The following is a 27,832-nucleotide window of genomic DNA, read 5'->3' as shown; positions in this document are numbered from 1 at the left end:
TGTAGAGGCAAAATGTCAAAACTGAGCACCTATTCTAAGCAGAACTTTTGTACATTTCTAGAGACAAGCATTCATGATTTTTGTACACAAAGGTGGCAGGTTGGAGTATATGCTCTATATTGTAAAGACATTTTAGTTACAGCGTTTTTTAAAATAATAATTAAACTCTTAAAATAAATGGAATAAATTAGGTGACAGAATGGAAGGTATCAAGATATCAGCACAAGATAATTTTGGAAGGGAACAAAACACTGGTTGGTGCAAAATAAAAAAATAATAAAAAAAAATTAAAATATTTATTTATGTTTTGCTTGGACTTTCTGATGAAACAATCCCAAATGTTTTTGCTGGCCACTTAATGCCACCCTGAATCTAGACTTCAAAAGGTAAACAGAATTCTGATACCTGCCTCTTGCATTGTCTCCTTCACAGTCCTTTATGTCTGAGGGTGAATAATTTCAGGCTTTGTCTTATTCTTACAATGTGAAAAGCTTTGTGGAACAGCTTTGTCAAGTAACATTTCAAAGAACAGAGCTCTAATGATTTCATTAACATAAAGTCTGTTCACAGATTTAACTGTAACTGAGCCAATGTATTGCCATTGCAGTGAGATTTAACAAAATTCATTAAACCTGTATGTGTTCATTTATTACCCCTTAACTTAAATTTTAATGTAAGAAATGTACAGGACATTCATTTATTTGAAAATTTGGCAATTTTCACATGTAAACATTTTCAGAAGGATTTAATACATTTCTTTGTTTAGAAAAATTGTCTTTAAAGAGAATTGGTCAGTGTTGCATATTCTTCATAATAACATATGAAAATATAATTAAAATAGGGAAGATGATTGACAAAATTGCCTTTATTTTCTGTATCATCTGTAGAGTGAATAGCTAAGAATTATGCTGTCTTCTATTTTATTAACAAGTACAGTTTAGTCATTCATTTATTTCTTTTATGAATATTAACTGGGATGATTAAATAAAAAAGATTACGAAAGAAAAATCCATCACTTTTAAAAAGGGCATCACCTCTTTCTGACTCAAACTGTATTTCATTTGGTGTAGACATCGTACCAAACATGGCAAATAAATCCATATATGTTACTGCAGTTGTTCTAACTCGATAGTAGGTAAGAACTTCATCTGAAGGCTTTACATTGCTTCAGATGCTTTTTGCATTATAATTGTTTACATAGGTGGCTGGTAGAAGCAGCACCCTAATTCTGTGCTTCTTTTTTTACCTCCACACATTTCTAAATTGTACAGGTTTCTAGTAATCATTCCTCCACAAATATTCACATCAAGATCTTTAGAAAAGCATTAAAAGCCACCTTGAACATATGAGAAGGTTGAATTGCATCAGGTTAGCGTCTGGCAGCATGGTAGTTGATGATTCTTTCTGTAAAGTCAAAATACACTACCTGGCATCTGATTTACCATTGCATAAAGACCAGTCTTCCCAATTATAATATTTTTAATGATTTTCTAAGGCCTTGGGTGTCACAAGGAGTTTATTTTTTTTTTAATTGGTTATGAATGAAACTTTGGCAAACATTCTCTGAATTTTATGTTGTTCCAAGGGATCAGTGGACCCACCCACAGCTGCCAGCATCCTGTAGCAGCTGCTGTGTGTCAGCCTCCTTCAGCTGTTGGCTCTAATGCACTACCTCTTGCTGTGCAATATCCTTGCTGAGCAGGTCAGGAACATGCTTGAAGTGTCTTGTGTCCTTTTTATGACAGTGCATCCTGTATTTTTGCTATCCTCTTACTAGACCATCTCTTCATCCATAAATGTTCACTCTAAGTCTTTCCCTTCTGCAGTCATTTGGGACTCCTTTTTCCACAAAATCATGCTAATGCAGATTTTGGAAAAAAACAAACAAACAAACATACAAAAAAAAAACTCAACAGAAATCTCATTTTAACCAATCTCATTGAATCAATCTAGTTGGAAAAGGTTCTTGAAAAAAATCTAATTTCCCCCCTTTCACATGAATCCTTACTGAAGCTCATTTTATAATTGCCTGTCACAATAAGGTAACATTGTTTTTCTTTGGAGCTCAGAATCAATTTTTTTTTCTCATTCATACATGGGGTAGATCCATGTTTACACCAGCTAACGAACTTCTCAAGACTTCAACTGGGTTTATACTGAACTTTATCAATTTGGTCCCCCCATTTCCCCCATTTTTTCATCACACCTTTAGAGGTTCCTTTTTTATGTTTCTTCATATTCAAGCTATTGACAATAGTCATGGCGTCTTGTTTGCAGGGTAGCATGGCTGAATGGAGTTAATACCGTTCATTCTGTGCAATGAGAATCTCAGAAACTAGAGAAGAAAACAGAAATCATCATCAGTTTCTCATAGTGTAACATCTCGTTGCAAACTACTCATACTATTTATACAGTAATGTCATGGGGTAGCTTTATTTTTTCAAAAATCCATTTTTGAAAATCCCAGATAGAATCTTGACATCTTCATTATTCTAAATGTCACAAATCATAGTGACTTATGCAGACAAATGTTGTCCTTCTAATGATCATGGTCCTTCTGCTATTGTTTACACAAGAATTTCTGGGAAGTCTTGCATCCTGTAGCCAAAGAAAGCAATTCTACCATGTCTATGAGCTGGCCACTGATGCTCAAAGTCCTCAGGGCTGAGATCCCTCAGGCATGCTTTGTCAAAACTTGGGTTTTGTCTCCTGCAGCTTTGTTTTGGCATATTTAGCGGCAACAGAAATTTCTCCAATCTACTAGGTAGATATGTCTAATTTTATTTCTTACTTTTTTGTGGTATAACCATAATTTTTTACATATGTAGTAGTAACAAACAGCTATTCTAAGTAAACTAGATTGTTCAAAGCTGCAGCATAATGATGCAATGTAGAGAAACACAGACCTATTATGACAGCAGAGCCCTTGAAGTGGAGGACAAGGGACAGAATGCAGGAGAGAGCAGGCATAGGATGAAGAGAGAGGTTGACATTTGAGGATTCCGGAATTAGAAACAGTTCACCAAAGGGCAGATAAAAAATGCAACCATGGGTGGTGGGTAAAACAAATCTAAGGGTAACAAAGGGAAAAGCAAACAAGTACTAAACTTATCTAACCCACACTGTATGCAGAAGATTTCAGTGTGACATGGACTTGCCAACCAAGGAAGACAAGGGTGTAAAGCATGTTACCAATTAGCCCCATGTGGACCCTATAGAGAGGAAAAGAACACCATTGTGATTAATTTCACACTTTTTCTTAGGAAAAAAATAATAAAAAATAACATCATCACTGTCTTCCTGGTGAATAGTTTGGGGCACTGTCAGATCCTTTTAAATAAAGCCCCCTTCCACTTCCAGTCAGATTGAAGTTGCTCGTGTTAGGATTCAGAGGGTTCTGGATGGAGAAGTGTAAAAGCAGAGAAATTAAATAGGTATTAGAAAAAATGCATATAAATTTTTGAATTGTATTGTACTTATTTATTGTTGTTAAGTCTTTTTCTGTAGTAGTTTATCTTGTTTCTCTTTTGTTTTCTATAAACTAATTAGATCTGTACTAACATTTATTTCATTAGGCTTTTAAGATTTCAATGACATTAAAAATAAATTTGTAGCTTCTCATATGAGGTATGTTTCTGTTTTGCCAATACAATATTTTGAGTATAATGGGCTATCTGATTATTGTAGAAATATTCCTCCAGAAATCTATATCTGAACTACTTACCTTAAGCTTCCTTTGGAAGCAATAAAAATCAGCCCATGGTCAATGGTGTCAAAGATATAATTCATCTTAAAGCAAATATTTAAATTATATTCTGTTTCTAATGATTATAAATTAGGGATTTTCAATTTGTAGCTTTGAGAGAACACTTACACTGGGGTCTTCTGAAGTTAGAGATGTGTTTTATTTTTTTCATTTTTCCATTGTGTTTAGGACATGAAAGTTAGCACAGCTTTTGTTTTTATATTGTGTCAGAAGCTTATAGTTCAGCACACATTCAGCACAACAAAAAGAGTATAGCTTTGAAGTAGCTAATACCATGTTGCAGGGATTGAAGTAATAACGCTGCTTCAGTATTTTGATCAGTAGCAACAAAAAAATCAGCACAGCTAGCCTTTATCTGCCATATACATCACCACAGTCTTTTGGAGACCATGTACCCATATAAATAAACCTGGGAAGGCTGCTCTTTTTCTATGTTCCCAACACCCTTTTCTCTCAAACCTTCCTGCAGTTGTTCTTACAATAGCATGTCTCATAAAGTAAAATCATCAAATGTTGTAATCAGAGTATTATTGTTTACTGTAATGCTATTGGAATATTTACTAGGAAAAGGTCTGCTCTAACGTACAACATGATACAACAGGAAAGGAAAACGGTCACCCAATCTGCCATTATCTTTCCTCCTTTCCAGCCTCCTTAGCAGCAGAGCTAAGAAGCAGTTTATAGTTTCTCCATCCACAAAACACACAAAAAATTATCATTCAGTTGAGTGTGACACTGCTCATCTGTCATGGTTTTACTTCAGTTAGGGAGGCTTCCAGACCTCAAAGATAAATAACAAACAGCAATTTCAAAGTTAAAAGTAAACGTGTAATATTCCAAATATTTACAAAAAGATAATTGGTAATTCTACTCAGCTTTCCCTTCAAGAAATAAATTAATCTGGATCCTGTACGTGCTAAAGCAATCAGCATCCTCTCCAAACAGGACCAACAAGAGAACGCTGCAATTAGTAAGTGTGGGCACAGCCTTGATTTATAATGAACCATGAAATAAAATACTTTATATACATTAACACAAAACACTTTGCATTCTTGCAGTGATTTGATCTTTAAATTTTAATTTCGTGCTTCTGAAAAAGTGGCTCAGATCTTTGATTGAAAAGCTTTTTACATGCAAAAAACTTTTTTCCTTATTTTTACTAGCTTGCTTTAAGTAACCAATAAGTGTTCCTTGCTTTTCATTAACTAATGAAAGACTAATATAAAAATATTGGTGAGAAGCATATTTTGAAACTTGTTACAAGTTGGAAATACCCATCCTTGTGTATTTTATTATTGATTTGTTGCACCAGGTTACAGAGGGTGTCTTATTCTTACTGGTTAATTAGATTAAAAATCTTCTATAGGCAAAAGGAATATACCCAAGAATTGTACTGTTAGTCTGATTAAATCTCAACACAATAACCACAGAATTATTATTACTGTCCTACCCACCTACCCTCCCCTCTGCCCCTTTTGCCAAACCATGCCCATACTTCTCCACTCAGCATTTTTATCCAGGATCATACGGGTAGCACTGAATAAGCACTTATTTTTACAACTTCTATGTTATATGTCCATAAATGTGTATATATACTATATGTATATATGTATACATATATATTATACTTTATGTATATATATTCTGTGTCTACGACTTCATAACCATGAAGTTGTAGACACAGAATACTGGTACTTTCTGTTGAGGAGGATGGGGCAAATTCCCTCTTCAGGCCACCAGGCTCAGAACAAAACAAAACAGGGCTCATTCAAAGGAAGGAAGTTAAATTTATATATATTTATATAAATGTAATCACAAAAAAAAAATTACAATAAAGGATGGGAAGCAGAATAAATTGCCTGAGTTTGGTGTACCGTGCCATTTCTGAATAGATAAACAGTCCAGAATAACATAATGGAAAAACATAATTAGATACAACACATCACTATACTCCTTGGAGATAGTTGTTGGAATTAGCAGTCTTTAGGAACCTTTCTCATTTTTCTCTCAGATTCAGGAAAGAAAATAATTAAATTGTTAGTGTCTACCAACATTCAACATTCCAATGTAAGAGACTAGTAAGACTTTGGTTAGTATTGTTTATTTCTTCTGATATATTGACCTAAAGTGGTGATGGTTCTTGCTGTTTTTAGAGTCATGAAGAGTTTAAGTAGTAACAGCACAAAAATGTTGCACTCATTGTGGTTTTTCACTACAGTTCTGCATAATCACCATATGCCCAGTTCTTATTCACCAGCAGTGCTTTACTTCGAGTAATAGGACTGATTCCAAAGTATATATTCTTGGCACCCTGTAAGCAGATCCTGTGATTTTAAGCATACATGGAGATTCAGTCTTCTCTGAAATAAAATTCACACAAATTTTTTTTATTATTATTATGAAAACACACTGTTGCAAAACTTCTGAAGGTGAATCCTAGAGTCTCATCCATATACAAGTATGAAAAATACATTTACTGGATAGAAATTTAAATGGCTGGTGTCCTTAGATGAATTTTTGAAAATATGTTGAGTGGAACGACATTTTCCAGAGAATTATTACATTCAAAACATAATTAAGTCACAAATGCAATCAAGGCCCATTTTTTTCCAAGCAAATTGATACTAGCAGAACTACCATACAAAAGGACACACATGAACATCTGCTTATGCCAGGTAGGAGAAAATGTCTACTCTTCACTCTGAAAAATCAATCTAGAAAATCTAAGGCTAAAAATATTAAGCTAAAGCATGTCATGTTACATATTAGTGTTAGGACAAAATAGGCTGAATCATAGTACTTCTGAACTTCCAGAGTACTTGGGGAAGATTATGTATGTCACATCACTACAAAATCAAATTTGTACTCCAAATATAATTTCAAGTGCACCATTAGTATATAAAACTATCCTTCTTTCATAATCAATTGCTTTCTTAAGAAGAAGAAAAGTGAAGTTCACTGGCTATAAATACTTATCCGAGGCAGAGGGTGGGTCAGCGGTTATCTGCTGCTGATGTTTGTTGAGGCACTGTATTGCTTCAGGGTTTGAGTGTGAGCCTCTCCTTTGTGGCAAAGCTGGGTGTGTTAATATACCCTGCAGTGATGTTAAAAGGCTTAAAGTGGCAATGCTGTCAAACTAGCTGTGTCACCACTTTCAAAGCTTTAAAGCACAGTTACAACTTGAAAAATGGTTATAAACCCCTCATATTCCTATCTGGTAGATCTATTCCCCATATGTACATGATGTATATCTGTTAATTTTACCGAATAAAGCAAAGGTTTTGTAATATTAGCACTGCAAAACCAAGACCTTCCTGAAAGACTGCATGGGATTTCACTCTGGCTTGTGTATCACCATCAAAGTTGATAGATGAATTCCAGCTGAATAATATTTTTTACTGATGATGATATAGAAGACAGGAAGAGCAGAATCGTAGTTTAATTTGGACAGCAGGCAGTTATAAAAATGAATATTTTAACTCTCTCTCATACACACACACAAACCCCAAGCAAATCTAAGTAAACAAAACCCCCCCAAAAAACCAAAAATGCAATCAGGCAATAACTATGGGACAATGGAGAATATTTATCCCACTAACTTTGGTCTTGAATGTCAGATTTCTTCAAAAGAATGAAAGTGGGGAGTTCCAGTCCTCTGCCACTCAATGACAAAATGTAGTTGCCTCTGAGGAATAGGGAATGTGTGTGTTTTGTAAATGTAAGATTTCAAATTAGATATTTATAATAACCTTAAATGTGGAATGTGAATTTATACCAACATTTCTCTTCGTTACTTCAACAGTCTTTTTCTGAAGTACCAACGCTGTTACGAATGGGGGAATTTTCACACATTTTACACAGGGGAATTTTTTTAAGCATAACCTTCCTTACCAAAAGGACTGACACTTTTTCTGTGTACATACTGATATTAGTTTCTGAAGCTTTTTTTAAGGCAGTAGCACATATTATTTCAATAACTATCTACTTATCTACCTACCTTCCCATAATTTTCAATTCCTTCTTAGAACCTGTATCAGGCAAAATCACTCTGCCATTATAGTTTTACTGGAGTTTAGACTGTTTATTACTCTTGCCTGTTTGCTCCTGCATGGTTAACACTATGGTCAGCTAAAGAGATATAAAGGATATGGATGCTTTGCATGTCCATATGCAGCTATTTCTGAAACTCTGGGCAGCACTTTACAAGGCAAATCTCAATACATGTTTGTGCAGGTTCCTCAAATCTGGGACCTCGATGCACTGTACATAGGTTTTTGTTCATTTTGAACTAAAACCATGAAATTTATACCTCTGTACCTTAAAGAACCTTGATATATTTTATTATCAGGAACCATGGCAAATCAGTAGCTCAATAGTCAAAAAACCTTAAGTTATATGTATATAGTCCGCTTTGCAATTCTCCTTAATGTGAAAAAGTGCAGCAAGTTTTTCTTGGACTGATGCAATCCACAGCTGAGACCCAAGGACTTAGTTGTTCTAGCTACCTCATTTCTAACCAGTACCACTAATTGTCATATGAATGAGATTAGATAAGAAAGCTACATAAGGCAATGACTCTTTATAGTCAGGAAAGAGATACAACTGCTCAGTATAAACTCTCTTAAGAGCTTACATGTCAGATTACAAGCTCAGAAGAAATAAAGCACACAAAATAAGGCTGTAGACAACAAACCTGAGGAAGAAACCAATGTGTATCCCTAATCAGCATCAGTTGCTTTATCTTATACTGCTTCCATGAAGATGTAATTCCAGCATCTGGAATTCAGGCTGTTCCCAGTTTAAGTCAAATCTGCTGGTCTTTGGAGGGTTTTGTGAGATCAGATCTGTCTCCCAGACATCAGTTCTCACAGTGACCGCAAGATCCTGACAATAATATTTTCTCACTAGAACCAATAAATTTGCTGTGCTGCAGGAGGAGGTTTGTGAATATGGATCACAGAATTTGCACAGGTGCTTGGCTGAGAAATGACTTTTTATTGCATTCAGCACTAAACACAAAATTAATTTCTTTCACCAGACACTAAATACAAAATTCATTTCTTTCAGCTGAGCTTTCTTCCATCAATTCCTCATACATGTAAATCCAATAACCCCTACCCCTTACCTCCAAAAAAATCAATCTGTCTCTCCCAAAGGATATAAAATAAAAAGGATTGTTCATTTCTGTTTTAAAATATTAGGTAGGTTTTAAGGTATCAGGACTTAAAAACCATGAAGATTAAAAGAAAAAAGACACTGAAGCAAAGGCCAGAATCATCCACAAAATTTAGATGGAACCACATGTTTTCATAATGAATACCAGAAAAAATACATGAGTGATGACTATTCAATGATTTTTATTTCTTCCTCTTCTTTTCATTTTTTCTTTTCTGTAGGCATCTGACTTTTCTACTCCTATTTTATAGATAAGCAATACACAATGTGACACATGAAGGAAAGTCAATGGTTTATCTTTAGAAACCTCTTAGCTCACACTTGACCAAAAGTCCAGCAAAACTAAAAAAAACAAAATGCAAAATACAAAGGCTATTTCTTACTCTCCTAATTGGCTATTTCAGGGCAATGCAGAATCTTGTGGGTCTGAATATGTGCTAGACACATGTAAAAAATCAGAAATGGTGTTTACACAATTCAATTTGGAAAAAAGATTAAAAATATTTCCAGCAAACTGACATAGCTCAGAAATTTATCCTAAATCCCATGTACAAGCTACATCACACCTTTCTTCCTTAGGTCTTTTTCCCTGTTTCTGATTCACTTACCCAAAGTACCCATTTTTGTCTGGCACCATCCTTTGGAAGAAAAGGCATAACTGTTTTGCTATGGGTGTCCTAATTTCTCTTTTGAAGTACATTCTGAGGCTACAGAAGGGCTTATCTAAAAAACATCAGGCAATCTGTAGAAAATACAAGGAGAATATTCTAATTTTTTATTACCTCTGAAACTAATGGAGAGCACTCATTGAGTGCACCATATCAAAAATTTTTGACAGATGTCTGGTGACACCAGGAGACTGGGATTCTACCAACTCCAGCAGCCACCATATAATTTGTTGTTGGTAAAATGACTGTTAGGAGCATGGCCCTCAATTAAAAAATTTTCTTGTCTTTGGATAGAATCAACAAGAAAAAAAAAAGTGAGGTCACAAGTTTTCTTAAGTCATTGAGGATAATAATAATAATTGTGAGTATAGTTCATTTTCTTATTAGCTTGTATGCATATTCCACACATATGCCATCTTAAGAAACACCCCCAATGCCAGAAAATACAAGCAAATTACAAACATGCAGAAAAAGTCACCTCTGCAGTGTTAACTCAGTGTTGTGTTTTTATTACTTGGTCAATCCTTACACGTGACCCCCAGTCTTCCTCTGTAAAAGGATGAATTGCATTCAGGAAAGTAACGAGGTGCTCCAGTTTTTTTCTCTTCTTTTTCTGTAAAGGATGGCCTTTGGTCTTGTTTGCTCTACATTATTCAAACTCTGCTTTGAAACCCTTTATTTAGACTTTTTTGTGGTGCCCATGACTATATTCCATGAATGGCAATGCCTTTAGTTTTACAACTGCCTATAAAGTATGACCACAATATTATCCTCATTTTACACTGGGTACCTAAAGCACCAAGATTTAGAACCATTGATTTTGGGAACTCACTGTCTGGAATGACTCTGACTTGAATGTTCTGCCTGCTCACCCTGTTTGAATCTCACCTCCCAAAGACTGCAGCCTCCACATCAGTCCATGAACATCTGATGCTTTGCTATTTGGGGAACTCCTACCACCAAGCATCAAAAGCAGGTCATAGAGAAATGGGAAAGGTCATTAGTCAGCACTCTAAAAAATGCATTTTAATCAGCTTGCCTAGCATCAGGCAAAAATTCTGCAGCAGTATCAGGGACAGAAATAAAAATCAGCTTTTCAATGACCTCATCAGGAGGTAACCTTTGTAGCCTTGCTTCATGCATAGTACAAGTTCCAGCTTCTGTAAGAGAGAGCCAGGGGGCCCTGAGGAAGTAGCCTACCTCATACTCCAAGGAATTTCATTCTGAATTTCCAGTCTGCCCTCTCTGAGACTGAAGTTGGGTCCTGTAGTATCAAAGAATGCAGAGATGTGTCATTAACTACGTAACGGGACCCATATTGGAACACTCAGTATCATGTCTAACAATGGTTAATAGAGGTTACTTAGAAGAAAACTGCAAGAAACAGTTGAAATATAGACTGATATAACTTTCTACCTTGAAAAACTAAGAAGCTTAAGGTTTCTCTCACTCATACACTCTTTTTTTTTTTTTAAGGCAGAAGTTGCATCCAGGCTAGTGTACTTAACAGCCACCAACGAATATTCATTAAATAAAGCTGCCTAATTAATTTCTAAACATTTTTGTTTCCTGCACAATATCTTACAACAAGAACCTTCATAACTATAAAATAAGTTTATCCAAAATAGTTCACAGACTCGTTTAGCACATTGTCCTTGTGGAGTAGAATTGAACATTTGAAACTCTTGGGTTCAGAAGAGAAATTATCCTGAATCCTGGACATTAAAGGATGAGTGTTTTAACCCAAATGTACAAATCAAGATAGTGATTTGCCATATGTAACCCAAGACAGTGAATGCGTCAGGCAAGCTGTTTGAATGTATAGACTGCTCTGGCACCCCAAGTCCTGTTACAGGGGGGAGTCTCTCTGTTACACACTGTCTACAGGAATAATTCTTGATTAATGTCTTTCAGAGTTCCCAGCTAATACAAACACAAGGTGTTCACAAATATTCAAGGAGCATTATAGACTCAAAAGATGATGATATCAAGAAGGCTTTGCTGATATTACTTAATACACCTGAATGCCCAGTACAAATAGTCCTGCCTACTTTCTCCCTTTGTATAAGTATACACATTTAAACACAGAAATTGCCTGACCATATTAATACTAAAGAAAGAGTCTATTTGTCTTTGAAACAAAACTGGAAGATGTTAAAAAATTATTTTAAAATAATATATATTTTTAAGTCTCCTCTGCAGAAACATTAGATGCCATTTCACCATATAATGAAATGTTGAGAACTTCACCTTGAATTTCTTTCATGGAGTCCGTGGAGATTGCTAAAACACCAAACTCCAAATAGCTTAGGAATATTCAACTCTTATGATTAGAAAGGTTCTGCTATGTAACCTTGAAGCATGTATATCTTTCTGATAGATCAGAGTAGTAGCTGTATACGAAAACCACACAGGTATCAGTTAAATGAACCAAAATTCAAGGAAATTATGAAGGACTGACCTTTGTCAGGTAGTCATAAAAAGGAAGAACAATTATATATCAACCCCAAAAGCTTTGTTTTAAAATTTCAGACTGTTCAGTCCACAATAATTATCCTGACTTAAAAGCACTAAAATGTTTAGTGGAACAACTTAGGAAAGCAGAATCTATGAGAGAAATTAGGCAGTTAATGGGGAATTGCTCAAGTTGTAATTTACTAAATATTGTTGCAGATTCCTTGTATCAGGTTGCAATAAAAGGAAGACGTTACTAAATTAATTTATACTGGTCAATTAACTCCTAGATAATAACTAACTATGCTTTTTTGCAATGCAAATTCAATATTTTAAGCCAGACACCTGAGGTTAGACATCCAAAGTCTCATAGTACCAGTTGCATTACAGATCTTTAGCTTATGCATGGACTTAAATGGCTAAAAGCAGACAGCCACATTTGAATATTGCTTTGTCACAACACTGCTGTACTGATTCAACAATTGATACGATCTCTTAGTTCATTCTGATTGGCTCCTGTGTATCTGACATACTTGCTAAAAAATTTGTTCCCTGAAAAATGAAAGTAAGGATGAAAAATGAAAACTGGGTTGTATGTGGGTTATTATAAACACTGCCCAAGAGTATAGAGGAGCGTAGTGCATAGTTATTTATTTGAGTGGCACATATTTACTTGAGAGTGCTGGACTTTCTTCAATAATGCATATCACCTCAAGCTAGGAAAATGTGACTAGCTAAAGGCAGAGATGCAAATGATGCTGTGTAAGCTTTTTCTTCCTTTCTTCAGTCTTTTATTTGCAATGAGGAGGGAGGCAGAGGGAGATATGTGGAAAGAATTTATAAGAAAAGGTTTGGTGTGCTACATTTGCTGTCTGGACTTGCTCCCGCTGTTTGCCTTTAAAGTGGTCTTACATTGCTGTTGCTCTAAGAATAAATAAATAAAAATAAGTAAAAAAAAAAAAAGCCACATTTTCAAAGAATTTATTTTGTGAAAAGCCTTGACAGATTTTTAGAACTAGCTGTGGAAAAGCAGCAGGAACAAAAGTCACACCTGCACCCCAGATTCAAAGAGAATCCAAGCCAAGCTGTAGTTAATACTGAAAAGGTCAGTTTTGCTTTTTTTGGGGGACACCCATTTTCCTGTTCATTATCCTCCCAAAGTTTGAAAGAAAAAGTCCCTGATAAAAATATTTTTTGAAATTCTGCAGGTAATTGTCTGTCTCAGCGCATTTTTAATACTAAGACTCTACAAGATACAAACTGAAGCAACTCACTGAAGCTGACAGGTCTGAGGATGTCACTTATGTCACTTAAGGTTTTTTCATGTTGCTCCTGTAACATATGCACTCCCAGGAAGGGCAGTACCATTCCAGAAAACCTGAGTTAGACCCTGACATTACAACATCACCTTCAGAGGAGCTGGGAACAAAAGGTAATGACACAGTGTTACAGTAAGCAGGCCATTTTAGTGAGTGACCACTGAGAAGTTAGACCTAGTACCAACACATTAGCTTTCATCTGTGAATTCCAGAGTTCTTTGGACAGAATTACCATCTTTAATCTAGACAAGGACTTCTAATTCTATGCAGCATTTCCAATGCAGGGAAAGTCAAAGCCAGAACAAGGATCAGAGCTGAACGCCTCTGAATTTTTGCCTGATAAGATGTAACCAGCTGGCTGGACTGCAGGCTTTTGTCAAAACATGATAAAATTTCATTTTGATGCAGGGGGAAGAAATTCACATTCTTGGTTGATGTTTCCTAATACTTGCTAGGCATTTCAGACCAATCTGGAATGGAAAATGCTGGGGTGGAGGCTGGCCCTTTATTTTATTTGTTGGTCAGTGATAAACCAAAAAATCTGTATGATTTCACAAAAGCCCTCACTAGTCACAGTGTTAAAGTCAGCCTGCTCTCTGCCCTGCATCCTTCCTGTGAGCTGCTGGTGGAAAGCACTTCTGTGCAAGCATCACTTTGTGGTTTTCCAGGACAAGGATGGAGCCACCTTTGTTTCATAAAGCAAGGGTAGCTGCTGCTCCTGGGCAACTTTTAACTTACTTATTGCTCTTTGCAGTACCTGCAGAAATGAAACCAGTGTGTTCAGAAGAAAAGTCCATCTTTCTTTATTTTGTGCTTTCACAGTCCTTTACAATTTACTAAATGCTCCCCAGGGGTCAACTTGTGTAGCAGTGCTGTGCATTATGTGGTAACTGCCATGGCAGTACTTAGACCGGCACTGGAGAGAATTACACCTGAAACGTTCCCTTTGGTTTTATAGTACAGAGCAGTGCCCTCTGCAATACCTCCAACTTTAAAGTACAAAGAACTAGAATGATTCACTGTCCTACTTCAGATTCAAGAGAAAGCAGACTTTTTTGCCTTGCTATTAAGGAAAGAAAAAAAAAAGGAAGAAGAAAAAGCTTTTAGGCATCTCCTGTTCCAGCTGTAAAGATGTGGCAGGCAATGTAAATTGAGCATTCTTGGCAGGTATCTTCTTCCTAACATTTATGGGTCAGGTTGTCAGACATGAACAGCAGGGTCAGCCAACTTCTTTCCTACAATAAGTGACACACATTTTTACTTGTAGAGATCTAAGCGATTTTGTGCTCTGGGCACTTTATCCCTGTTTTTGTTTACAAAGTAAAATTTTAAATGAACTTTTTAATTATGTCTTAAATTATTTTCAATCAGATGGGTGTCTAGATGCAAAAGACATTTTATTTTTTTTCTGCTTCAAGTACTGCGCCAATAATTCAAATTTTCTTAACATCACTTTGGAGTAATAAAAACCAGCCCTCACCAAACACATTTACTATTTGTAATTAAAAGCATTTAGTAGATGGGAGTTTCTGAAGGAGCCTATATAGAGGTATGAAATCAAAGTTCATTTTTTTCTCCAACTTGAAATGGTTTCTTCAGCTTCTGAAATTATAGAAGCAGACTATTAGGAGTGCAAGACACCCCCTGAATTCATGGTGAAACACCAATGATATGACAGTCTCCTGGCACCAGGAGACAAAGCTTTTTCAAGTTTAAAGAGATTACTTTTTCTTCCAAATCCCTAACAAAATCTTCCTGAGGAAAATAATTATTATATTTTTAATCTAAGAGAGACGTCAGGGAGAGTCATTTGATCTCAGAAGGCAATTTTCCCAAAGCTTTCCTCTGTTACCAAAGCTTAATACCATACATTTGTGCAGAGAACCAACATCATTCTCAGAAAATATTATTTCCATAAGGAATTTGTTTGACTTTTCATTGATTTCTGTATCTATATTTCATCTTACATTTTTTCATCCCTGTAAGTGATTATATTAGGATAGATAAATGTTAATGTCTTTTTCTTGGACATTTATTTTATGGAAGAATGAACAGAACCCTGGAAATCTTATGAGTGCCTTGGTTCACTAAGCATATGAACCTTGTGCCTAAATGACACCTTAGGATATACTAACTGATATCTAGCTTCACTCTCAAATGGATTTAGGATCACCTGTCATGAAACTGCCAACCATATGTCAACACCTGGGATAGTCTCAGAAACCTAGTAATACCAGTAGACACCTTTAGGATATGCAGCTGGGTTGCTCTCCTATTTCAGAGAAGTGTTAAAGACTCAGGTACTACCAGTAAAACATGACTTAAGAGTTGTTACTTTCATAACCCTTGTAATGGCAATGGCAGAAACAAGGATGAAGTTTGAAATACGTTCTGGTTCTCCTTTTAAAATACAACTCACGTAGTCAGAGGAAAGCCCACTGTGACACAAGCTAGGTCCCTAGCTAGAATTAGAGAATTATCTTGGACAGACATCTTTTCACTCTTCCAAATGCTGTATTAATTAAATTCTCTTGTAATCTTCTGGAGTGGCAGCAAAAAGTGCTGTTGTGGCAACCCTAGAGTTGTCCCTCATGAAAAGGCTCATGCTGAAAAATTCAATTTGCAGTAGCTTCTTCTAAATAGCTCAGATACATGGGCTTAACTGGTATTGTAGTTTCCAGAGTAATTGTGACATTTTATTTGTATGACTGCAGAGAAAAATATAAATATTTCAACAGAGGGATGGAGCCAGTTTCCATTTAGCTCAATTAATATTCTCAGTTTTTTCTTCTGAAATTATATCAGGACCCTAATAAATAAAATGTTATTTTTCTTAAATGGAATACAGGATGGTAGTATTCTACAGAAGATAAGAGTCATCTTTTTTTGTTAAAATGCCTGTATCTGCAGTTTTCTTCCATTTTCAGCAGATGCATTACCTTCATTTCTATTTTGTACTTAATGTCATAATATGATATTAAAACCCCCAACCCTAGTTTCTCATTATGCTGAGCTTTACTAGAATAATTATTCTTCAGGCTTCACTTAATTATATGCCCCTCCATGTGTTACTTTTCAACATCCTAAGTGGTACCACCTTATTGCTAGGAATATTAAACAATGAAAGGCAATACTCTTTTGCTTGGTCACACAGCATGCTGTGCCTAAATTCAGCCTCCTTGCATATATGCCCCCTCCTATCTTCTGTATGATATCCTTTACAAGGTTTCAAAGAAGGGTACTTCCAGTCATACTTGCTCTAAACTGTTAGGATTTGCATGTGGTTTTTTTATATTTCCTGTATCCCTGATATTCCCCAGTTATTCAGAAAGAAATTTAGAAATTAAATTAAAAAAAAAAAAAAAAAAGTAGAATGGAAAAAAAAATAAAATTGGAAGGAACTACAGAGATTTAGAAGCTTTATTTTAAGTCATTTTTTTCTTACCCTGTCAAAATGGCAAGCTGGTAATCGAGGTGGAAAATAAAGCATTGGAAAAACTACTTTTCTGCAAGTGGTATTTCTTAGATACCTAACATTGTATTTACTTTAAAGAATGAAAATACTTAAGAATAAATAAAAAAAAAAAAAGAAGAAAAAAGAGAATGATTAAAGAGAATGATGAAGTTCTTGATCCAGTTAAATTGAATCATAGTATCACAGAATCAATTAGGTTGGAAAAGAACTCTACAATCATTGAGTCTAATCTAAGACTTAACATCTTCAACTCAACTAAACCATGGTAATAAGTGATATGTCCAGTCCTTCCTTAAGCACCTCCAGTCCATCCAATGTTTGATGGGAATTCTAATCAAGATTTTTATATTCCCAAAGTTTTTTCATTATCATCCAATGATATCATGATATGATTGTCATCCAGAAATGCAGAACCTTCCAACCACACAAATGGTAAACATTGACAGTTTGACTAACCAACCCAGAAATGCTACCTTTAAATAAGTGTGGTTTTTCCTGAGAATAATTTTAAAGTTTGATTTTAAGAAACATATTGACAATGTCTAAATAAGTGAGACAAATAGAATTTTTATATAGTCAACACTCTTCTATGTCATCCAGAGAAACTGGGAACCCTAGGCCACTGAAGGAAAAAAAGGTCTCCCATTAGTTAAATCAGCTTTTTGGCAAACTGAAAATGAGGAGATATTAGTAGTGTCACAAAGACAGAAGGCTATTTTAATAGGTTAGCCCAAAAAAATGTTAATTTTGTTTTATTTTGTGGCTTATTTTCTTTCACAATATTCCAAGTCATAGTTCTAAAACATAACCTCTCAAAAAACAAACAAAAAAGGAGATCAACCAACCCCCCCAAAAAAAGCTCAAATTAAATCTTACTGATAAATCATCCTGAAAAACAAAGTAACCTGTCAATCATTTCCAATCAACAAATCCTAACATTTAATCACAAGCATATTCACACTTCAACATGGATCCACTTCTGTCTTTAAGCTTCTAATTAATAATTGTGTTGTCAAAATGCAGAATCATGAATAGTCCTTAAGGCTTTTCCTGTACAGAAGATGATGAATACTTGTACTTAGCCAATCAAAAGTTCATTTAGTTGTTAAAGAATATTTGTCTTTAAAGTAGAATCATTTAATTATAAAATTATTATGGTTAGAAAAAGCCTTTAAGATCATTGAGTCCAACCATTAACCCAGCCCTGCCAAGTCTACTTAACCATGTCCCCAAGTAGGTTCAAACATTCAAAATTACAGGCTTTTTGCCATTTTAAACGTAATTTTGAATGTTAAAGAAAGTGAATATCTAATTAATGATTATTGAAAAAGGCAGTTCTCTCTAGGCTGTGGAGTACTGTTCCATGAACCTTGCATAGAACAATGGATTTATTGTACCAGGGTGGATACTATGGGGCAAAATATGTTACCAATACTGACACTTCATATCCTGAATATAATTTTCTTTACAGAGTGTAGATGCATGAAAAAACAGTGGGAAAAAAAAAAATCTTATTTATTCACTGGATAATGAAGAATGAAGACCCTATATATGTGTGTGTATATATATATATATATATATATATATATAAAGAGAGAGAGAGATAACTAGATTGTTTCTAAGGTGAGTATGTCAAATATTGTATAGTTTCTTTCTGCTAAAGTTCAGATGAAAATTAATCTTTGACAGCTTTCTTCTTACCAGCTACCTTTGAAAGAAAAACCTTTTCATTTCACAATGATCTCTGGAGCTTCCAGTTTCCTCTTGGCTTCTTGGCCCTGCATTGTGAAGGACCTCCCAGTTATCAAATTTACTTGAAAACTGTTGTCTCATAGGCAGGCAAATGCAGTAAAATAATTCCCAAAGACAAATGTTGAGGCTTTTTGCCTCTTAAGAAAATTCCTTTTACAGGCTGGAACTGCTATGGTAGCTGTTTCATTGATCAATATAAAAATTAAAGCAAAGGAAATACCTGGAGTTAAAATGATGGAAGTGAATTTATTTACTGAAAAATACAGAATAATTTTGTATGCAAATAGCTGAAGCTTTGCCAGTGTTTTTCATCATCGCCTCGCTGAAGTTTTCCAATGTGTTAAAAAGGCATTATAGTACACATTTTGCATAGTCATTGGCTTACCTCAAAGGGATATGCAATATCCATTGTTGACACAAACAACCTATTTTATTTTGAAATTCTTATATTTGCTCTCATCAGCAGCATAATGAAAGATTACAGTTTTATTAAATCAGAGATCTCTCCCTTTTCAAGCTAAATATCCTTCACTACATTGGTTTATGAAGCATGCTTTTGTTTCTTTGTTGTTTTTAAAATTAAAAAAAAAATGCATAAAGGTATTTGGAGAATAGCTAAAAGGAATTGAATTCTTTAGCTGAAAAGATTTGTACGTGCCTCATGTTTTCCCGGATAAATAATCAAGAATAGTGATCTTGTCCTATCTGATCATAGACAGGCAATGATCAAATGGTACTTTTCACAGACTGTCTTGTTTAGGAGTTGTGCAGACTGTTTCAGTTTCCAGTTTCCCAGCTTTTGCTGAGAAAAGTTGCAGTAACCTGTTCCTATCCTCCGCTTTCTCTTTAAAGAACTGTCCACAAGAGGGCTAGGCATAACATACATTAAAAACACAAAACAAAATTCCTTAAAAATTTAATGAAGACAGCAATGTCATAATTTAATCTTCATATGGACTGGGATTTTTCTAAAATGCAACAGTCATTGTAGAGAGAAATTCATAAGACTGTAATTTGGTTAAATTTGTACAACTTGTGGATGTTCATAAAGCTTAACTGGCAATTGAAAATTACAACATAGTAAAAATGACCACAGAGCAGCATTGTTCATAAAGACTTATGTGACTAAGATTTTGTTCCAAAACCAATCAAATAAAAGATACTATGAAATGACAGAAGTATTTTCAAATGCTAAATAGGGAACTTGTCTTGCAAGGAAACAGTTTTTCCCTAAGACTAATCTCTCCCTTAATGATTTATTGTAAACCTTCGAACCTTCAAAATTGGAAGAAAAAAATAACCAAAAAAACCCCCAACAACAGTGCCAAGCAAGCAAAATAAAATTAAAAAAAAACAAACAAAAAACCCCAAAGCAAAACAAACAAAAAAAAAACCAAACCCAACCAACCCAAAAAAACAAAAAAAAAAACCAAAAAAAACCACCCCAATGTGACATCTATTCTGCTTTCTTTGCTGCTTTTTCAGTGTGCACTTATACCCAACATGCTTGTGCCAGGGAAGATGGGAAAAAAGATAAATTAACAATGTGAAAAATATCATTTCAACAGGATTTATCCATTTGTTACTCCTTTAAGAAAATTAAATATGCTGCTTGAGCCCTATGAGAACACATTTTCCTTCATCAGACTGACAGGTCTTAAGGAATCAAGCAAATTTTTGAGCCAACTCTAAGCACAAAAGAAAATATAATTCTTTCATGGACAGAATGTTGTTTGCTTTAGCACAACAGAAGAATAAAATTCAAAGAAGGGAACGAAGTTTTCTATCTGACCAGCCTGATAGTTGTTTCCAGCCCTCCCCATTTTTTTGGATATGGTGAGCACCCCCTTCACCACAGCACTCTAAACAGCATGGTCAAAACAGCCTAGTTACTGTCCTGCTTCCAGTGTGCCTTCCTTCCAAGAAACACTCCCAATTTCCATTTTGTTTGGGACCAACACTCTCAGGGAAACCAAGAGCTAAAAAAGGGGGATATCAAACTGAAATATCAGTGAAGGTTGAATTGAGAAAAATTTCAGTCAATATTCATAATTCAGGCAGTATAAAATCCTACCATAGCATTTCTGCATCTAATTATTTTTGTTTGGTTTGTTAAAAAGTTCTGATCATACGATTCTAAGCAACTTAGGAGTTCCAGGTTTCAAAAACTTTCTTAAGTCAAAATGGATGTATCATACTGCAAAGATACTTCTACATTACTCTGGGTATGAACCAACTGGGGAAAAAAAAAAAAAAAAAAAAGTTGAAGAAGTTTAAGAAAAGGAGGATGTTCATAAGAAGAGTAATTACAGCATCAAGGTTATCTGTATAAAAAGCTTAGTTTCACATGTTTTCCATAAGCTCAGGGTACAGACTATGGTTGAAACAGTTTTGGGTTTTTTTTTTTTGCTTTTCTCTTATAAAGCCTAAGAAAAAACAGGAAAAAGCATTTGGATTTATGCCTAAAGTATCATTTTAAGGTTCTGTAAGCTTTTCTCCCAGCTGTCTAATGGTAGAGAGAGACAATGGTAGAGAGAGTGCTATAAAATGTTCTACTATATGTAAATAGCTGTACTGAAAGACCATTTTTAAAGTTTCAAATCAAGTACTCAAGAGACATCAAAGCAAGAATTAACTCCCTCCCTTCATATCCAAAATCATGTAATCTTTAAATATACTATGACACAGGGATTTTTTCTAGATCCTCCCCCCACCTCATTATGGGTATGTGAAAAATGGAATTAAATTAATCAGCAGGTCTTCAACATTTTGCTTATTTTTATTTTTTAGTGTGTGTGCCTAGGCCTCACTCATGCACACCATTCAAGCACTGAGCTGAAGACAGAATTATTCATTCCCTTCTGGCCTTCCCTATGGTGCTCATCATGCAAAGCTCTGAGAGTTTCCTGAAGGTTAATTTATCTTAACAAAACCTCTCCGAAGTGACAAGGTAATATATTCCACTTTACAGACAGGCAGCAGAGACACATAGACAACAGTCAGTGCTGAGCTACCCAGGGTCCACGTTGTGGGATTTTGTCACATTTTATAATAATCTGCATCTTCAATCACAGCATCCATTCACTTTAATTGCAACTGTGACTGCTCAGTGCTTCTTCATCTGAGCCCTCACGGTCCTGAGGTGGGCATTCAGAAATGAGCAAACACACTGTTATTGACCCTGTTTGAAACATCTGATGTAAGGCATAGAAGAGTCCCTCAGGAGCTCTGATGGTCAGAGACAGACTCTGCTTCTAGCTGGAACTTAACTGCCCTGAGAGGAAGGCATTCATTCTCTTCCAATGAATGTAAAGCATAACTACCACATATGACAACATCCTTTACTTTCCAGGACTAACCAAGAATCCATTCTTAGGATAGCAGAACTTTGTCTAATGAGTGAACTATGAATCCAGGTTAAAATTAGGAAGGGCTCACCTGAAGTAGATCATAATTGCCTGGAATAAAAGGAATAGATTAAGATAATGGACAAACTTCATTATGATATTTTCTAACTTTCAGCCCTTTCATTGATGCCTCATTGTAGTGGTTTAGATTTGCCAATTTGAGTTTCCCAGCCAACGCACCAAATAAGGTGGTTGGTTTTAGCGCTAACTAAAATCACCAGGGTACTTACTCATTTCTTGCTGTGAGATATGGATTAGGAGAAGGGCAAAACAGGCTTAAAACTTAAAAGGAATAAAAAAACTTTATTAACAGGACTACAAGAATAAGAAACCAGAATAAAACCTCCAGAAACCTTTTCTGCTCCTACCCAACTTTCTCCTCTCCCAACTGATAATGTAGAGACAAAACTTGGGATGTTAGAACAGTAACAACTATACAATAGTCTTCTATCAGTCCTTGGAGGGAGAGGAGTTTTCTCTTGTAATACCATGGAAACTTCTCCACAAGAAACAGTTTTCTCGTGGCTTTTCATTTCATTGAATAGCAGCCACCCAAGCAGAAATTCTGCCATTGTGACATTTCCTCCCATTTTCACAGCCCTCCTAGAGGTGTGTCCATGGGCCATGAACTCAAGGGGTATTAATTTGAGTTATTCAAAGTCAAAGGTTCTCTCCATCTGTCTCTGTGATCATCTCTAGAAACAGAGATTTTCTTCTTATCTCCCTGGTGGCAAAAGGTCTTCATCACTCTCTCTGTTCAAGCTTCTCATGGGATCACAGCTACTCTAACATCTGCTTAGCTTCATCAATGGATACCTTTACTCAGATCAACAGCTTGAATACTTTTTTCCCCCAATACTCATTCATGAATTAAAGCAGGTATTTTCAGTATATCATTGTCCATCTCTATAGCCCTACCAAAAGAATTACAGCCCCATTCGGCATGTCCTCATTCCTCTTCCATCTAAGGCTTGACTCCTTCTTTTACTGGCCTTGATGTTTCATGTTGTCTCTTTACATGTCAATTGCTCCATCTTTTTCTCTCCCTGGAGAGAGGATTGAGGTTTGCAGGTCTCAGCTGTGTAGTGAAAGGGTGAGATCTTGCCCAGGCCCATGGATGCTCATGTGATCTCTGCCAGGGGCAGCGGCTGGAGCTGTTTATGCCGGATGATTTTTTGGTGGCTGCACTGAGATCTCAGCAGCCAGGCCAGCCCGGTGGTGCCACTGTAAAAGGCTTGCTGGGTTCCCTGGGAAGAGCTTGGCCACCCTGGGAAGGGGCCCCAGCTACCAGAACGGGACCTGGAGGGTTTCCTGGGAGGGCCCAGAGCCGCAGCAGAGCCTGGCCTGGGGTCCCCCGCAGTCTCCATCCCCTGCCCAGGAGCTGCTGGGGTCCTGCGCAGCAGTCCCCAGAGGCCACACAGGCCCGGGTGAGCAGGGCCGGCCCCATCAAAGCCCCACTACCTTTCAAAGCCAGAAAAAAAGAGAAATAGTTCCTGGGCTTGTGGTTTTTAAAAGGAGGTATTCACAGAGGTGGACCTAATTTTCAGTGGTGCAAAATGCTGTCAGTTCTCAGAAATAGCCCACTATTGGCCTTTCTCAGGCACAGAGGAAGCTCCCAGCTTTCTTTTATCTTACCTTTCTCCTGTTTCTCCAGATTCTAACTGCAGGGGAAGTTGTGCAGCTAGTCTCTTTGTATGTCTGTTCACTCTGTGAAAATGTCATCTACACACTAAGTCAGCATTCAGGGCTTTGAGGAATTCAGGTCCCATGAATGAACACAGATTTCTACAGGATGTGAGCTGCTATTGGGCATATGCAACCCATATTTATTCACATTTTTGATAATGGCTGGCCAAATGTGCAGGAATTTTCACAGGAGTGAAATGTACAAACACAATTGATACCTCTGTAAAATACCATGTTTCTAATCTGAAGAAGAAGAGTGTAAGAGTATTCAAAATAAAAGATCTTAAAAGTAAAATAGAATTAATTTCTAAATTTTTTATAGTCCTCTCCTCTTCAATTGCTGGTTTCAGAGATAGTTGATATACATTTCAGTAAGTAGAGAAGACCCAAAGGTAACAACCACTACTTGAAACCCTAAAAGGCAGAAATAACATAGAAACATTACAACCCAAATGTAAAGTTTCACAAAGTATGTATCTACAAACTATGAGTATGGATAGTGTTTACACAGAACAAGCAGTCTCACGGAAGTAACAAAATGCATCACTTGGCAAGTGTTCTTCGAATTGGCAATCATCCCAAATGCTACTAGTTTTGAAGGATTCTACATTTATTCTCTGTCATGAGTAAGATTATGATGTTGCTTTCATCATGAAATAGCGCTCAATTGTATTAAAATTTCGGGGAGCCCATAGCAACATCATATACAAATGTGAGTAATTCTTGTCCCCAAAGAACTTAAGTCATAAAAATTTGTTTTGATTTTCTCTCTTTAAAGATCAAAAATTCTCTAAGTGTAGACAAGGCTCTCATTGGTTTGGGTACTAATAATTCTATGAGAGTGTTATCTCCTTTAACTGAATAAATATGCAATTGTTTAAGAAGTAAGATAATCTCAGGTTTCACAGTTAACCCTGCACAAGTTCTTTTCCAAATTTTTAGCAAAATAATTACTACTGAGTTATTGTGCTACTTCCAATATATAATACTGTTGAATAATACCGTTGAAATACTGTGACATGCTGGGAGAGGCTCATGTGAGCACTTGGGTTAACAAAACTGAAGAGCAATCCTCAGTGAGGAGAACCAGCCTCCATTTAAACTTTTATAAATCAATAAAAAAATTGAAATTGTAAAGAAATCTTTGAAATAATGATGGAAAAAGAAAAGCTGAAAATATCAAACAGTCAACAAGAAAAAAATATAAAATTAATAATTTTTTGTTTTTATTTTTAATTTAGCTTGTTGGATTGCGATAGTCATGGTCCCAAACATCAGCTGAGCAGTTTCCTGCAGGGCAAGGCAGCCCATATCAGTCCATGTCTTTATGGGACCAAAGCACTCCAACCTCATTTCTGTTTAGATGAACAATAACCTTAATTTCTAACCTTTCCTGAGCTTGGAATCACTACCTCCATAATCACTATTTTTCCTTAAGGGTTAGAACAGATGCATAGACCTGGGATCTGTAAGCTGGAAAGAGTGACAAACATGCAGAGCTACTAATGATTTTGAAGGAGCATTTGATCTGTAACATGTATTGAAGTTGTAATAAGATACAGAAGTGATTTACATAATGCAGCTCCAAGGCATCATAAATGGGTCTTCCATTATTACATTCCATTGGCATGTTTGAAAAGTAATTCTACTGTGAATGGACACTTTTTTTCCTGACCTGGGAGGATGTCCAGTGACGTCTCATCTGTTACAACCACTGAGAGGGAGGAAAAAAAGGCATCAGGAAGCCCACATGAACTATATCATCAATGTTATAAAGCACAACTGATACTTCTCACTTAAGTGAGACTACATTAAAACTCTACAGCACAAAAAGCAGAGATTTCAAACACGATGACCAGAAAAATTCACTGCCCAGATTTACACAACATGGTTGATTGTGGAGAAGTCACACACATCAGGGTGAAATTTAACATTCATATAACAAGGTGATTATTTCTGCTTTCTGTTTGAAGTATTTCTTAGAGTCATAAGGATTGTTGCAGCACATGAATAAAATAAAAATAATAAACATGTAACTAAATAATAGGATTCTTTCCATTAAATCCATTTTCTAATACATCCTCTGTTCTGATATTTTAATAACTATATATATTATTTTGTACATCCCTGGGACAGTAATTTAAGATTTCATTAATTCCATTGACTACAAAGTATTTGGAAGAATTATTTTTTTCTTCTAAATTATAAATTGATAAAATTAAATTTACCTATCAAGTGTCTTGAATTTAAATAGGAAAATAAAAGATAAAGAAGTGATATGTTTTTGTTTTCTGCTTTCCTTCTAAACCAGGTAATACTGCTTAGATCCTTTTTCCTCCTGTCTAATTTACATTTAACTTGACTGCTGATAATATGTCTCTAATTTGTAATTTCGACTGATTACTGATGACGTACATGGGTTTGAAGTGAATCCTACAATCAGCCTTCATTTTCAGGAATGACTTAGGATTTTGGCTACCCATCTGAAAAGGAACTGATTTCTTTTATAGAAATTATTGAAACATTCACCATCTGAACCTGCAAAGATCTCTACTGTGTGTATTTAATCATTGAATAACTGACAAACCTTGACTATTTCAGATAATTTAGGTCTACCACCTTTAAGGACTGGTGCTTTTCTTTTGTTTAATGGTCTTTCTTTGGTTTTGAATATATCCATCATAACCTCCTTTAAAGTAATTAAATATCTGTGCTAATAGGAAATCTTTCAAGTAACACAATTGTTTTCCCATTTGGGGGATCATTTAAATAATTTAAATTATATAATATTTATTGTATTAACTTTTTACTTATCATTATTGCTAAGGTTAAGTTACGATATGAGTGGAATAGGCTACTGCCATGGAGAAATGGCTCCCTTATTTTCATAAATAAAAATGGGAACTCACACAATTATGAAAAAAAATAAAGAAAAAGCTAAATTTAGACAAAAATATTGTTCTCCAGTCAGATATCATTAGTTATCTGAAAGAGCTCTCTGTAGCTGTGTCAGATGTTTTGTGTGCATTCAGTAATTTGGCTAGTGCAGTGAGTAAGGTGAAAGTTGCATTTTGTGCCATTGTGCAACCACTGTACTCCCATTGCTAGGAATGACAGAACCTGTCCTGTTCCAGAAAAACATACTGCCTGTGTAGTTAAAATCCTCTTAATTTGGTACCATCCTGTAGCTTTTTTTAGTTTGTGATTAGCAGTTAAGTTCAGCTATTTGCCTTTCTGAGTGATTATCAGGTGCTCTTTTCAGTTTCTATTTAATCTTTGTCTCAGCCTTCAGAAGGTATTTGGTGATTTCTTAGTTCAACAAGCACTTTCTAGATGGCTTCTTACTACAAGCAGCAGGGTGATTTCAGCCAGAGAACTTCTCTCAGCGCAGATGTGTTTCAGGGTGTTTTGAATACCTAACACAGTCAAGGTTAGTCTCTTATCTGAACATTAAAAATATACATAGGCAGAAAACAGGGAGCAAGGAAGAAAAGATTCACTGCAGGAGAAAGCATTCTTTAATATACTTAAACACCTTCTCTGGTGTACATAAATGTATACATGAATGTGGGTAATCTGTAAGATATGAAAATCCATTTTTATCTAGTTAAATATTATTTATGTAGATATGTGTATAATGCAACCTAAGCTCACTTCAAGTATCATCCTCCTTATCTGCCTTTGAAGCCAAAATGAAGTAATTTTAATGTAAGATGCCAGAAGCATAGTTATTTGGAGCAGGAAAAAGCAAGTGCGACAGGATTACTGGGTAACTATTTTCCACTCTGATCCTGTAAGAGGGAAAGAAAAAGGAGAAAACAAAAGCAGCTTAACTCACCAAAAATCAAACCACTGCATTGCCCTCTTAGCCACTGAGTGTTTTGGGATGAAAGACAGAAGATTACATCAGTACAACAAAAACTCCCTTTATCATAAACTGTACACTATTCAAAAAATAACCCCAAAACCCCAATGAAACAAAAGAAAACCCACCAAAAAACCCGCAGATTTACCCCAGCATCAGAGGCAGTAGAAGTTAGAACAGGTAGAGGTGTAGAGTATGGGGAGGGAGAGGGAAGGGTTAAAGGCATTATCGCAGCCATTAGAAGGAAAAGTTGTAGCAATACAAG

The 27,832-nt window shown here is 35.7% G+C and overlaps 1 long non-coding RNA gene across 1 annotated transcript in view; it reads right to left on the bottom strand.

The window, feature by feature from the left end:
* Window positions 1–912: 912 nt before the first annotated feature.
* LOC147655563 (uncharacterized) overlaps window positions 913–27,832 on the bottom strand; it is a 28,672-nt gene continuing 1,752 nt past the window's right edge. The window contains exons 2-3 of the long non-coding RNA XR_015289110.1: window positions 2,207–2,335; window positions 913–1,858 (exon numbers count right to left, since the gene is read on the bottom strand). This is a non-coding gene — a long non-coding RNA (uncharacterized LOC147655563). The remainder of the gene's footprint in view (window positions 1,859–2,206; window positions 2,336–27,832) is intronic.

The sequence above is a fragment of the Cyanistes caeruleus genome, chromosome 1, assembly GCF_971803275.1.
Source record: "Cyanistes caeruleus chromosome 1, bCyaCae1.hap1.1, whole genome shotgun sequence".
Taxonomy (NCBI): Eukaryota; Metazoa; Chordata; class Aves; order Passeriformes; family Paridae; genus Cyanistes; species Cyanistes caeruleus.
The sequence above is the reverse complement of the archived record's forward strand: the minus strand, read 5'-3'. Positions and strand labels throughout refer to the sequence as shown.